Source organism: Delphinus delphis, chromosome 20 (assembly GCF_949987515.2).
Source record: "Delphinus delphis chromosome 20, mDelDel1.2, whole genome shotgun sequence".
NCBI lineage: Eukaryota > Metazoa > Chordata > Mammalia > Artiodactyla > Delphinidae > Delphinus > Delphinus delphis.
In genome coordinates this window covers 9562618-9573223 of record NC_082702.1, presented here as the reverse complement: position 1 = coordinate 9573223, position 10606 = coordinate 9562618, and positions in this window count along the sequence as shown.

Here is a 10606-nt window from a genome sequence, read left to right as displayed (position 1 = left end):
ACTCTGTCCCAGCCACTCTTGCTTCCCTGCTATCCCACACGTATTCCAGGTATTGATACATCCCACCCCAGGGCCTTTGCACTTGCCATTCCCTCTGCCTGGAATGCTCTTTCCCCAGATATCTACATGCCCACTCCCACCTCTCCTTCAGGTCTTTACTCACATGCCAGGTTTTCCATAAAGCCTTTACATTCACCGTATTGAAAATTGCAGTGTCCCTCCCTTCCAGCACTTTCTATTTCCTGTCTCTGTCTCATTTTTCTTCATGACATGTATTATCATCTAGTGTACTGTATAATTTATTTATCCTGCCTATTGTCAATTTCCCCCAGTAGGATGTAAGCCCCTCAGGACAGAGAAATTTGTTGTGTCTTTTGTTGCCCAATGTCTAGAACAATGCCTGGAACATAGTAGGTGCTTAATAAATGTTTTTGAAGTGACTGTGTACCTCCTGAGAAGGATGCAGCTTCATTTCCCCGAAGTTCTAAGATCATTGGGTAAGAAGAAGAACAGTGAAGAGGGGAGAGGGTGGAGGTCACCACAGTTTCTGGGAGAGCAGGTTGAGTTGTCAGTTACTGGCCGAATGAGGTTTGGGCTCTGTTCCCAAAACCCTGTGGCCACTTTAGCTCTGGCTGGGAACTCACCAAACTTTTTCAGTTCACATTGCCACCTGCGGGGGCTGGATGTTCCCACCTGCAGGCAGAGCAGTTGAGAAATTCCATAGCTTGGGTCGTCTTGCTGGCTTGTCCGTTGAACCGCTGAACCGAGGGGCACGCATATCTTCCCTCCCTATAGCTCCGGGCCTCCATTTCAGCTTACGATGGGATGTGGGTCAAGAGAGAGACTCCCTTAAATACTGGAGCTGGAACTGGGGAAAGAGGTGAGGGTGAGGCAGGGAAACCAGCGATGAAGAAAGAGACAGAGAAAGGGCTGAAATAAAACCGGACGGTGAAAAAGAGGCAAAAAAACCCAACAACAAACAGAGACAAACAGAAAGACCGAATGTGAGAAACACATGCACATAGGAAGAAAGATGGACAGACAGACTGCGTGCAATAATGGGGAGTCAATGGGCTCCCTCAACCTCTTTTCCACTTAGTGTCTCTCTATTCCACTCTCCTACCGCACTTTCCTGGGACTGAAGAGGCTGGCAAGCTAAAAACTACATTTCCCAGAATGCCATGTGGTGGGGTTCGGGACGGGGGTTTAGGTTCCACCAATCAGATGCCTCCGCGGGAAGCTTGAATTTCCAACCAAAGTAAATGGGGAGAGAGGCAGCCGCGAGGCCGAGGCCCTGCCAGTGCAGATCTCAGCGAGCTGGTACGGTTGTGGGGCCAGTGGCCGGCTTCCTGATCGCGGAGGGGAGCAGTAGCTCCTGCGTGGCCCATTCTGGATTTGGAAGTGCCCTGGAAGCTGTTTCTTCTACCAGGCTCAAGGTCCCTTAAAAAGTCCCTTTCTGCTTACACTGGCCCGAGCGGATTCTTTTTGTTGTTGTTGTTTTTGTTGGCCGCGTTGTGCAGCTCGCGGGATCTTAGCTCCCCGACCAGCAATAGAACCCGTGCCTCCTGCAGTGGAAGCGCAGAGTCCTAACCACTGGACCGCCAGGGAAGTCCCCAGAGTGGATTCTTTTTGCTACTGCTGAGCAATAATAATGGGTACAGAGACGGGGGGAAAGAGATTCAGGCGCGGGCAGAAACAGGGAAAGTCAGAGAGGCACACAGAGACCTCAGCCTCCAGCAGAAACTAGGAGAGAGACAGGACTTGCAGGGATACGATGGAAACGATGGAAAGGAGGAAGATATGCTGAGTGAGACAGACACCCAGAGAAATACTGAAGGTAAACTGAAGCAGAGAGGAGCGAAAGGAGAGGCAAGGACAGGGGGCCAGAAAGTGACACAGAGACATCCCCAGAATGCTGGAGTGGGAGTGGTGGTAGAGAGGACCCTTTAGCGACTAAACTTCTCCGGAAGGCACGGCAGTTGGAGGCAGGACGATGGAAGGGATGCTGGAGAGGGAGGTCCCTGACTTGCCAGAATCCCCAAGGCCCCGCCCACTGATGGAGCACTCTTCTGACAGAATCTCTTTTCCCAAAGCCTAGACGCAGCCTCAACTTCAACAGCCCTGCCCGAGGAAGGAGTAGTGGCCCCGAATGCAGCCCCCACCTCTCTTGTCACTTGTCCCTCAGGCCTTACCGCCAAAGACCAGCCCCTTTGATGACTTGGGAAGTGGTGATGACGGTGACTTAACCACTTTTGATGTCTGAGGCAGATTCCTGAGGGGAGTGGAAGGCTGAAGAACTAAGAGGAGTGGAGGGATCAGAGAGAGGGTTTGAAGAGAGGGAGGCTTTGTGAAACAGAGAGGGGGCCTTAGAGGCAGAGAGCTGGGGAGAGTGAGGCAGAGAGAAGGGGAGACCCAGGGGCAGAGAGAGGCAGTGAGCTAGGCATGCCGGATTTAGGATTCCAGACAGTGGACCTGGATGACCTGGCTCCTCTGACTAGCTCTGGCTTCGTTGTGGCCATTCAGATCTCTGTTCTTCGCCCTCTAGGGTTGCCAGATAAAATACAGGATGCCCAGTGACACTTGAACTTCGCGGGCCTCTCACTGTTGTGGCCTCTCCCGTGCGGAGCACAGGCTCCGGACACGCAGGCTCAGCGGCCATGGCTCACGGGCCCAGCCGCTCCGCAGCATGTGGGATCTTCCCAGACCGGGGCACGAACCCGTGTCCCCTGCATCGGCAGGCGGACTCTCAACCACTGCGCCACCAGGGAAGCCCGCAACGACTAATATTTTAGTAGAAGGATGGCCCCAATATGGCATGAGGTATACTTATGCTTAAGAAAACTAATCTTTTTTAAAATTTGAAATTCAAATCTCACTGGACATACGCGTATTTTTATTTGCTAAATCTGACAACCCTATCTCCATCTCTGTCCTGTTTCTGCCTCATTTCCGTTTCCGGTTTGTGCTTGTTTTCCCTCTCTGCCAGTCCACCTCTGCCTTCTCTGTTCACTCTTTTTTTTTTTTTTTTTGCGGTACGCGGGCCTCTCACGGCTGTGGCCTCTCCCATTGCGGAGCACAGGCCCTGGACGCGCAGGCTCAGCGGCCATGGCTCACGGGCCCAGCCGCTCCGCGGCACGTGGGATCCTCCCAGACCGGGGCACGAACCCGCGTCCCCCGCATCGGCAGGCGGACTCTCAACCACTGCGCCACCAGGGAAGCCCTCTGTTCACTCTTAATGACCTCGCCATGGCCTCTCAGAGCCACCCCTGAGACCCCCCCCATATCCCCACTCAGGTCCCCTCCTCCCTCCATCCTCCTACCCCAGCCCTGTCTCTAGGGCCGTCTCTCTCCTCCAGGCAACTCCCCCGTCTTCTTTCTTCATCTCTCTTCTCATCGAGGCCCCCCACCCCTTCCTTCCTTTCTCCCCTTCCCTTACCAGACGAGAAGGTCTGAAGCCTTGTGGAAGTGAGGAGTCCCCGGTTACTCACCTGCATCCTGACTTCATCTCCTTTCCTTTCCATCTCCTGGACCAGAGAGGTCATGAGAGTTTCTCCAAGTCACACAGCTGAATTGAGACCTAACTCCACCTCCTTGACTCTGATCCCCCAAACCCTTCAAAGTTCCCAGGTTCCTGATGGAAAATTCATTTACTTTTCCTGAAAATGGGCCTGGCTTGGTGATATTTCTGAACATCGGGTAATCCCAGAAGGTCACAGGCCAGGACCAGAGGTACCTGTGGCATAAGGGATGGGAGACTTTTGAGCATCTACTATGTGCTAAGCGTTGGGGTTATGGTGCTCAGGCTGTATGCCTGAGAGCGGTGACTTGTCACGGTCGTTGCCATGTCCCCAGGCCTGAGAACATAGTAGGTGCTCAACAGATGTCTGCTGAATGAATGAATGAATGAGTGAATGAAAAAACACACCCCAAGCAGTTGAGGACTCCTCTCCATGTCTTCCCTTCCCTTCATCCCCATCGCTGTCTCTTACTTTGTCCTAGCCTCAATCTCCTTTTTCCTCCCATCCCCTCTCTTGGTTTCTGTCCTTTTTTAGAATCATTTTTATTGTTATTTTTCAGCTGGAGGGGACACTCCAGTGGCTACCACCATGTGCTGAGCATCTCCCCCGTGTCAGGTACTGATGGAGCGATTTGCTTTCGGAATCCTTCTGGAATATTTCAGAAGGTAAGTACAGCTTGGTCGGGCGTTTTCCAGATGTGGAGACTGAGACCCAGAGAGAGGAAGCGAGGTGCCCTGGTCACACCGGAACCACAGCCTCTGCCCCCCCCCCCCACCCCACAGCCGTCTCTTTTTGTCTCTCCGCCTCAAACTTCATCCTTCCTCCTGCGTGGCACATCATCGCCTGCCCAGCTGCATCTCTGACACCTCCAAGATATAAGGATGTTAGCATTAAACATTTACCACAGGGGTTGCAAACACAAATGCATCCAGGGGCCAGGCACAGGACACAAATCAGCAGTGCAGGTCAGGGAGGGACTGAGGCTGCCCTCCCTGGAGGATGGAGTGACTGCTCTGCTCCAGCCCATTATGGCTAGGTGACAATCGCCACTCAGAGAGGCCACATCTGATTTCTCCAAAGGGGCACATGTGTAGGCGAAGTCTCCCAAGGTTTAAATGCTGCTACCAAATTCACACGAAACGCTCTTCAGGCCAAACGAGGTGATATGTGCAGCAGACCTGTCTGCTGGCCAATGGTTTGCAACCTTTGAATTGTTTCCAGTCCCTTGTGCCAGGTTCTGTGCTGAAGAAGAATCTGCAGATTCCAGTAGAATCTCTGCTGCATGAAGGCACAGACATCTGAGTCTGTTTTGCTAATCGCCTTCTCTCCAGCACCTAGAACAGCGCCTTACTCGTAGTAGGTGCTCAATAATTTTTTTTAAAGCTAATGATACGTTGAATTCTAGCATAAACCACAGAAATAACATTAAAAAAAAAAAGTTAAATGGAGGCTCAGAGGCTCAAAGTCCCACGGTTACCTAGCAGCACTGGGATCTAAACTCACCCGACTCCAAAACCTTAACCCTGGGCTCTCCTGACTCTACTTGGGGTTGTGCATTTGCAATGCTGTGTGGGGATGTGCGTCCCGGGATTGTGGTGTTGCGTGTGTGTGGCGGTGGTGGTGTCTGTCAATCCTCCTGATTGGACACTTAGGCCCTGGGAGCTCAACCTGGATCCCTGGCTCCCCTCAGACACTTGCTCTGGGTGCTCACCCAGTCCAGAGAGAACAATCCGCCCCTCCCCCTCCCCCCTCCGGGGCCCATCCTCAGGGGTCCCCCCACCCTCCTCCCCTAGATGCCCAGAGCCCTGGGGGAAAGGGGGAAAGAATTCAGGATGAGGGTGGAGGTGGGGGGAGGAGGGAGAGGGAAGGGGATGGGTTAAGAAGGAGTGTGTGATGTCAAGCAAAAAAGACAACATTAGACACAGATGCTGAGATGGCGTTTATCGCGGCAAAAAAAGGTGAAGTCGCCGAGGGAGAGGGGGTGGGGGAAGGGGTGTGGTGGGGGCCGGGGGGGGGCCATGGAAGCTAATACATGGTGCACTAGGTCACACGACGGACACTGGGGGTGGGGTGGGGAGGTGGGCATGGCCCAGGCATGGCAATGGGGGGAGGGGAGAGGAGAGGGCAGTGGGCCCCAGCCAGGAGCTTCTGGAGGTGGTGGGGGGGAGGTGGGCGGCGTCTCTGGTCGCAGAGGATGGAAGGAATCAGTTAGAGGGGGTTGAATGGAGGCACTGGAGGCATGGCCACATGGCAGATGGTCTGGGGCCAAGAAGTGGAATGTGGGAGAGGGGCAGCAGGCAGGGGGCCAGCCCTGGGCTTCAGGCTTTGAATCTAAGGACAGGGGGTACCCAAGGAGCCTTAGAGGTCCTCCAGTTCCCTCCATTTTCCAAGAGAGAGAACAAGCCCGGGAGAAGCTAGCTTGAGGTCCTAATAAGGATTTAGCAATCAGCTCTCCAAAGACAGTCCTACCCACCACCCCCATTCTTCTCCTACCCTATCTGTCCCAAACAGAGAAAGCGGAAAGAGATTCTAACTCCTCTGACTCCACCATTATCTCACTGAGGCTCCTGAGGGAACTTGGAGGATGAACCCATTTCACAGATGGGAAAAACTGAGTCATCCTTTCAGGCTACACCTTGTCACACCTCTCCCACCTCCCTGCCAGGGGATCTGTGCACCCCATCCCTTCAGGAGTAATACTGATATCTTGAAATCCTCAGCATTGGGGGCAGGTGAGGGGACACATCTTGGGATTCTCCCAAATCAAGCTGCGATGTGGGCCATGCCTCCAGTGGCCTGAGATGCCAACACAAAGAAAAAAAAAAAATGACTCCCCACGTCCCCTGGCTCAAACCAGTACAAAAGTGACTATTTACAATGAAGGGGTGGGGAGTGGGGGGGGCACAGAAAGGAGTGGGGCCAGAGTGAGCTCTCCACTCGGAGGAGGCCACACCCCTGACCCTGCCTTGAAAGGGACAAAGCCAAACAGCATAGATATTTATAAAGGGTCTCTATCCCCAGGCCGGGGAGGACCCTCGGGGTGAGGGATGGGGGTGGGGCATGGGATGGGGTGCGGGTGGGGAGGCATGGGCGGTGGGAGGCGATGGAGGAAAGGTAGCTATTGCCCCTCGCCTCCCCCCTCCCCCACGCCGGACACACAGTTTTCCGTGGGATGAACACAGAAAGGGTTAATCAGAAAGAGTTCGATGAGCGAGTCTGACGGTCGAGTGGGGCGGGCTGGAGCAATGAAGCCGCAGGTCCCGGTGGCCGGTGGTGATGGAGTCACTTAGAAGATGAGAGGTTGGTGGTTTTGGGGGTGGGGGAGGAGAGGAGAAGCGGGGAGGGGAGGGGGATTAGGCAGTCCCACCCAATTATCTCTGGGAGACAAGAGCGTCCTGGACTGGCTGAGAAGGGTTTAAAAAGCAGCAGCCTTCACCACCCCCATCGCCATCGACGAGACTTTCCCCATCTCCCTCCCTGCCACCCAGCAATCCCCCACGCAACGGGCGGAGGGCACAGAGACCATACACACACCTGCATAGGAGCCACGGAAAGAAACCTCCTCCACTACGGCGTCCAGGCGGCTGACTGCAGTGGAGAGGGATCGCGATAGCCGGGCTGGGTGTCGCGACTCCACGAGAGCCGTAAAACCAGCGCCCCTGGCCCGCAGTGCCCCAACGTGGGCATCGCGATCCCGTTCTCCCCATCGTGACATCCAGTTCAGGCTTTCGCGACAGCCGGCCTTGGGGTTCCAGACGGCAGGGGGGCAGATGCGTGGCCAACAGCGAAGGCCTGCCTGGCTGTGGTGATAGGTGTGCACCCAATCAGCAGCCTGGAAGCCCCAAATGCCATCCTCATCGCCACTCTTATACTCAATACTTTTTCCACCTCTCAGTCTATCACAACGTCTAATCCTGGTCTTGACAGAGCAATACCCAACGCAGGGGAATCCTCTCACTTTCCAAACAGTAGGCCACCAATCAGAAACAAAATAAAGAGGGTGGGGGATGGAGGAATAGGCAGGAGAAACGGAACAAGGGGATGTTGAGTGATTTGCGGGTTAAGAAGGGGAGAAGGTATACCACTCAGAGAAGAGTGGTACCGTATTCTTCCAAGTATAGGTCCGCAACCATCTATTAAGTCGACTCTTAACCAAACTCCATTTGGGATACCCATACTTCCCACCTACAAGTCCAGGGCAGGCATTAGGGCAGATAAAGATGGCACGATCTTTGCCTTCTGATCCCTTAATAATTATTGCAGTGAAGCCTCCTTGCCCATGTAGAGATGGCTGGGACAGGGCGGAAGAAGGTGGCTGGGGCAGGTTGGCTCAGAGCCCCCTGGGACAGGGGATGAAGGAGGTGAATTTGGCACATTGAACCCCTTCTTCTCATAAGTGCTTTGAGGTCCTTCTCTCGAATCCAGTTGGCACTGTCCCTCAGGACAGCAGAGGAGGGGTTGAGCTTGTCTCCCCCTCCCCAATTTCTACAGATTTGCCTGAAGGAGGCAAGTGGGGTTCTCCCCGGCTGGTGGAAATTGGGGGGAATCCAAAAGATTAGGGGTTAGCTGAAGGAGAGTTTTTTTCTCTTTTTTTTTTTTCTTACAAAGATTCTAAGAAAAACTCGGGGGCGGGAGGGGTGAGGAAGGGGGACGCAATTGAGCTAAGTGTCCACAGACGTTTTCAATGCCTCTTAGGGGCCTCTTCAAAGGAAGATGGTCCCATTTCCTCCCCTCTGTCTGAGGTTCCCTCCCCCCCAGAGCGGCTCAGTTCCAAGGAAGTTTGGCACTTTTCTTTTTTAATTAATGGGGCAATGGAAGAAGGGAGAGGTTTGAGAGTTGAGGAAAGGGAAAAGACAGACATAGACGAAGATAGAGACAGGACAGGTAACAACGGAAGCCACAGGGAGAGAAAGTGAAAGTCACAGGGAGCCAGAGAGAGAGGAGAGTGCTGGTGGCGGGGTGGGGGTGGGTGGGAGTTGGAGGGCAAATGGGAAAGAACAAGAAGACAATTCAATGCAGCAAACACTTATTAAGCACCTATTGGGTGCTGAAGAGTAGGGTGCAGGGAGGCCACTCAGAGTCTCTGAGATCTGACTGGCTAACAGGGAAGGGGGGGGGGAGAAAAAGAGGTGATGGATTTTTCAATGATCCCCATCCCTGACCCCACATCTGCGTCCCCTCTGGACAAACTGCAGCACAAAAGATTGAGGTCAGATTGCAGAAGGGACTTTCAAGGGATGGGGAAGACCATAGAGTGAATTTCATAAGGTAAAATGGGGAAAGGTGTGTGGCTCTCCACTCACCAACATAGTGAGTGAACTAGCTCACTGAGCTAGCAAACTACCTTTCAGATAGCCCTGGCTGGCGGGGTAGGGGGTCCCCGAAAAATGTGAATAGGGAGGGGGCTGTCACACAGATACACCAAGGGAACACTTTTCAGGAGGCCCAGCCTCCAGAGACGTGTCTGTGTGAGAAGACTACTGGACCCCGCTGATTGGGACCCAGAAATAGGTCTACAGAAAGCATCTGACAAGCCGGAGGGCAGCTGAGGATGCAAATGATATGCAAATGAGCGCTTTCAAATCCCACCTCCCCACTCCCAGACCTTACTTCACCTCTCCCTGGCTCCTTCCCCTCCTTATGGCGGCTCGGGGAGTTGTAGGTGGGGATAGTCCAGCTAGAGACTGCAATACCCACATGTGGGTGGAGATGTTGTGAAATACTGTAAGGTCCTTTGAGAGGTGGAGGGGAGCAGTGGCCCATAGGGCCACCTCCACCTCCGACCCCAAGAGCCCCCAACTGCAGAAGATATGTACAAAGTTACATCAAGAATTGTTTTGGCACTCAAATCTCCATCTGGGTTCGGTCTGGAGATTAGGGGTGAGGGCAGCAGCGATGGGAGGTGAGGGATGGGGAAATGGGGCCTGCCCCCCACCCTGGAGATGAAGAGGGCAGGGAAAAAGTCACCCTAGTGCCCAAGCTACAGCCTCCCATCAGGTGGAAGGGCTGGGGTGGGAAATTCAGTGCAAGGTACCTTGAAGGCTATTGCTCTCTAGGGATTTTCACATTTTGATTTGGGGGTGGCTGTCTCGCAAGGGGCAGGGGTCTCCCAGGCTTTAGGGGTGGGAATAGTTTCTGGCTTTTCTCCCCTCCTTTGCCGGGAGAGAGACGAGGAGGCTGGATTCCCCCAAAGCCATGGAGAAGAGAAGGGTCTGGAAGACCTAGGAGGGGGACAATTGGGGGAGAGGGTGGGCATGGGGTGCCCCTCCCCCAGAGATGCTGATGATGGAACCAGGGCACTGGGAGGCCCTGCCTTGGGTTGGAGGAAGTGGAGGTGGTCTCCATGGGGGAGGGGGAGATGGATGGGGGTAGAAGTGGGTCTCAGCTATCCTAAGTCCATGGGGTTGTCAGGCCCCGACATCTCAGCCTGCCAACAAGGCCTTAGAGCTGATCACAGCCGCAGTGCCCAGGGAGCCACTCTCAAACCAACTCTCAGGGCTGCCTGGCTTGGCAAACTCCATTAGAACATTCTAGATCCTCAGAGCCTGGTGAGAGCACCAAAACATTCCAATCCATCAGATACCACCAAAGTACTCCAGCTTGCTGGAAACCACAAGTCAACTAATGCATTAGACTACACGAAGCATTCCGGCTCAAGGGACCCTACCATGGCTCACTGAATACACCTGGGCCACCGTGGCCTGACAGAGCCACCATACATTTGGCCCACCAGACTTAATGAAACAAAGCCACGCAGACACAAGCATGCACACAAAAGGCAGGGGTGGGAATGAGGGTCTTTAACAGTTTTCACCAGCTCCATCTCCCACCCCCTCCCTGCCAGGTGAGTTCAGACTTGGTACATTTGCATGGAGATGACCCTGACAATAGTGGGTCTTCTTCCTTAGAGTCCTCCGGATTAGATCCAACTCCCACCCCTTATTCTCCTCCTAGGAAGACCGCCAGGCCAAGACCCACCAAAGAGGGGTGTGGGTAGAGAAGGAGGATCAGTGACTGGCCATGGCCTGATACAGGAAGTGCATGCCTCACCCTGGTGACATCATAGGAAGTAACCTGGAGACACCACA